At 53.6% G+C, this 4,340-nt stretch overlaps 1 long non-coding RNA gene across 1 annotated transcript in view; it reads left to right on the top strand.

Moving 5' to 3' along the window:
* The window catches only part of LOC109303021, a 3,505-nt gene extending 1,222 nt beyond the window's left edge, over window positions 1-2,283 (top strand). The window contains exons 2-3 of the long non-coding RNA XR_002098989.1: window positions 117-122; window positions 2,273-2,283. This is a non-coding gene — a long non-coding RNA (uncharacterized LOC109303021). The remainder of the gene's footprint in view (window positions 1-116; window positions 123-2,272) is intronic.
* Window positions 2,284-4,340: the final 2,057 nt, after the last annotated feature.

Here is a 4,340-nt window from a genome sequence, read left to right as displayed (position 1 = left end):
CTGCTCAGGTCCCTTCCGACCCTAGAAACTATGAAAGCAGATCTGTGCCTAAAGATCAAGACGGCAAACTCACTTGTCCCCTAACAGCTCTATGAAGTGGGAGCAGAAAGGGGGAGTTGCTTGTCTTCACAGCTTTGCATGTATGGGAGTGAGAACATCTGCCTGGACACATCACAGCATGAGCTATTTGAAGTCAGCACCTTGCAATGGCAGCAGAGGGCAACTGCAGTTTCCAGCCCCCTGTCATTCTGGGCATGGAGCATTTCTAAGAGGGAAGCCAGGATAGGGTAGCCACAACTCACCTGCAGGCAGGTCCTTCCACATTGAGATTTCCCCATGGTCCTCCTCAGCATACACCCAGAGCTCTACCTGTCCTTGCTGGAGGTGGCAGATTAAGTCAGGGGTGGGACCTCGATATCCTGTTTAGGTTAAAGGTTAAAGAGGGTTTGTGGTTAGACACTGCATGCAGAATAACCAACCGGGATGCAATCAGCTCATGGATTCTCCTAGGGCCTTAGAGGAGAAAGCAAGGTGGACATTTAGGGTGAAAGGGAAGACACTGCAAGGAGACGCCTTCAGTAGATGATGATCTGTGTCACTCAGGTAGTGGAGGGGTGGTCCTATGAAGCAGAGTACCAACCACTCAGAGGTATAAAAAGGTATGAAACTAACAGTCACCAGGGACAGCGGTGGAGATGCAGTGATCTGTGATGTACTATAAGGCAGAAAGATAAAGCTTTTACTATTTTCTAGGTACAAAATAAAGAGACACTGGACACGCTTCTGGATGGATACCATTTACCTTTATCAGTGTAAATCTTGGCAAAGGAGTGGCAATGAGTTTCTTCTCACTGAAGGTTTAATGTCAGGGCTCAGGGTAGTGAAAAGAATTCAGGATGATGGCTGACAATGAAACCTTTTTCTGGGAGAGAAGGTAATTCATCACAAGAGCACAGGAAAGAATGATTTTATTATAACTGTAGTCACAAGTCGAGCAACATTCTATCCAAGGGACCATCATCCCAGCAGGGGAGATGAGTGCCCAGGTTGGCAAATACTGCAGGGTTTAAAGCAAAGTTCCTGGAAGTCAGGAATATGGACGAAAGAAAGCAGAACATTGCACATTTCACAGCATGTGAACACCCAGAATGTAGAAATGGTCTATGTGGTCTTTGTTGAGCTAGAAAAAAACATTGGATCCCTTCCCTAAGGAAATCCTTTGGGGGAAATGGAGGGAAAAGAAAGCACCAGAAAAGGAAATTGACCTAGTAAAAGGAAAGTCCCTGTATGAGAGAGTTTCTGGAAAGGAAAATAGGTTTTCCCTTGGCTCTTCAGATAGCCCACTTCTTTTTATCACAGTGACGGGAATCTCATATGAAGAGGAGTTGTAGGAAGAAGACAAGAAAACATCTGAGAATAGCAGAGTGAGCTTGAGAGCACAGGTCTGCAAGTAAATCCAGCAAAGCCAGAGTCCGCAGTCTATGGAGATGAAGTTCTTATGAAAGACGTGGACATAAGACGCTTCCAGTGACTCCTGGTGAAAAGTACCCGGGTTCCAGCAGGTGCATGTACGTCACGGCAGAAGAAGCCAAGGAAATGCACAATCCACGTGTGGGAGCATGGGAGGCTGATACGACTTCCATCACCTTCTGCTGGGGCATCAGTGAATTGGAGATGATACGAAAATACTGGGAAGGCAAAGGGAGATCGTGTTGCTAAGAAATAGCTGAATAGGGAAGCATCAGGAGTTAAAGCATGGGGAAAACTCAGGTGAAGGCAGTTATATGAATATATCCTCCTTCATTTCATTTAAAACATGAGAGTCCTCATAAACAACACAGCAGTGGGGAGAACATGGATTTCAACCCCTGGCCATGAGGATGAGATCTGAAAAACAGGGAGAAGACCATAAACTTCAGAGCTCACGTGGCTCCAGGGAGAAGCAAGGAGGAGAACTTTACCCAGGGAAATAAGAGCTTGGTAATTCCTCAGCTTCTGGTCCTCATTAAAGCTCCTTGCCTTCATCATCCAGCAGCTCCCACTCCTCCCACATGAAACTTCTGGGAGCTGCAGGCACAAACGTTGTACCATCAGTGTCTCCTGGGTCAGCTGCCTTCAGCCCCCACAGCCCTGTCTGCAAGCACTCTGCACTACAGCTATTTCCAAACTTGGTCACGACAGGCAGCCGTGCAAAACTCTCCATCATTCAGCTGATGTGCGACTTGTGAATGCAGCTGTGGATGCAGGAGTTCATGTGTCTACCCTGGCCTAGCTTATCCCCTTCTATTTCCTCAGTCTATGGAAGGAGCACTGGCCCCACAGACTCTGCCCAGGCCTTCCTGTGCCAGTACCTCTGGCCATCAGCACTTGGCAGTAAGCTCCGGCTAATGACTGCTTGGTGCATCTGCAGCCTCCGACATCAGAGGCTTGTCGCTCTGCAGGCCACTCTGCTCCCCAAACTCTTCCCTGCACCCCTAGTTCTTCCTGGCTCTGCCCCAGGTGCACCTGGTGCCCTGCTCACCTCCAGGCTCTCCCTCGGCTGCCAAGGCCTGCCCTGCCCCTTCTGCACTGGGCCTGGCTCAAGGGGCAGGGAGCCCCTCTCTCCCAGGCTCCCTGGGGATGTCCTCTGCAGCTCCAGGCACACAAGCCCTTCCTCACCAGGCTGCTGCTTGGCTTTCCTCAGGGTCCCAGCACCTGCAGGTGGGGAACACAGTGGACGGGTTAGCCCTGGCTCTGCGGGCAGGGCAGAGCCCTGCTACTCTTCTGTTCTGGCCTGGGACTAAGGTGGCCAGAGGCCTCAGTGCATGGGAAACAGGGGAGAAGGAAGACTCAAAGCCCCACAGTTCTTGCTAATGGGCCTCTGTAGGCACAGAGCTGGGGATGAGCCCCAAGTGTCTTTGTCCCAGCGTGGGGTGAGATCACAGCACCATGGAAGAGCTGGCAGGGACATCACTCCCTGGGATACAAGGTCCAGGGACCTTAGTATTGTGTCAGCATCCAGCTTGTAAGGGCAGGGGAGGGAAATGCAAGGTCCATCTTCTCCAGAGCGTATGCAGGACCACCAGGACATGGGGAGGACAGGAACAGCTGATCTGGCGTAGCAGACCTCATCAAATGTCCTGGCAGACTTCTCCACTGACGGATGGTGCCTGTTGCTACTAGAAAGGGTAGAGCCACCACTCCATCCCAGCCCCAGGGGAAGGGCCTGGTCTGGGGCACCAGCCTAAGGAGCTTTTATCAGCTGATGACTCCCAGGTCTCTGTTTTGGGGCAGTTGGCAGTAGGACAAAGGCTTGGCATGAGCTGGACCTGAACCAGGCAGATGTTCCTGGGGATCTCATTTCCCAACATGCACCCCAGCCCTTTGTGGGCACACATGGCATGAGAAAGGGGGCAGGGAGCACTGATTGCAGGAACATGAATTTGGTCCTTGATTGTTCTCATGGCAGCATGACGAGCCTCCCCTCCCGCCTCCCCCCAGAGCAAAGCCTCTCTCTTCTGGGTGCTGCACACATGCAGGCAGAAGGACCAGAGCCCAGCCTGGGAGCTGCCACCACAGAGGCCAGAGCTCTGTGCCGCCCCAGCCACAGTTACAAATAACGTGGCCCTGTTGCAGCTGGTGCAGATATTCGAGCCTCTCCCCCTGCACACAGGACAGCCCCTCAGGCACCCAGACCCCTGCCTGGCTCCTGCTCAGGCAGGGGCTCCTCTTTGGGGACACAAGGTAGCTTGTCCTGAGTCCCTGGCGTGTCCCTCTGTCTTCCCTCCTCCAGAGCCATGCCTGTGCCACAGGTCTTTGGCTGCTTCAGCCAGGACTCGGGACCCTGCAGTGCCCTGCTGGGCTGCACCTTTTGGAGGACATCTCAACCACCTTCACACTCCCTGTGACCTGCGGACAAGAGCCATGCATCACTGGGAGCGAACAGCCCCCAGACAGAGCTGGGAACAGCAGCGTGCAGGAGCACCCACTGCTCTGGGGCTTTTTGCCTGCCTGCCACAGCTGACACCCCCGGGGCCAGGCCATGGCCCCAGCACAAGTCTCCATACTGCACCCCTCACTCCCAGGCCCGCACCTCCTGAGCCAGGATGGCCAGGAACCGCTCCGACACCACCATGCCCAGCTCCAGAACATGCTCCCTGCCGCCACTGGGGCCCAGCCAACACTGTGGTGCCAACGTCCCACGGCCCCTTGCCCTCTTGGCAGCAGGAGCCCTGACGCCAGGTCTCTGGGGCGGGAGGTCATCTGTGAGGGCAGCTGCATGGTCGGGGGCATATTTCCAGTACCAAAAAAAGGGGCGAGGGGCAGAGAGGGAGAGGAGAGGTATATGATTGTGGGATGGA

Source organism: Gavialis gangeticus, unplaced genomic scaffold, assembly GCF_001723915.1.
Source record: "Gavialis gangeticus isolate Ggan-Ray unplaced genomic scaffold, GavGan_comp1, whole genome shotgun sequence".
Classification (NCBI taxonomy): domain Eukaryota; kingdom Metazoa; phylum Chordata; order Crocodylia; family Gavialidae; genus Gavialis; species Gavialis gangeticus.
This window is presented reverse-complemented; position numbering and strand designations above follow the sequence as displayed.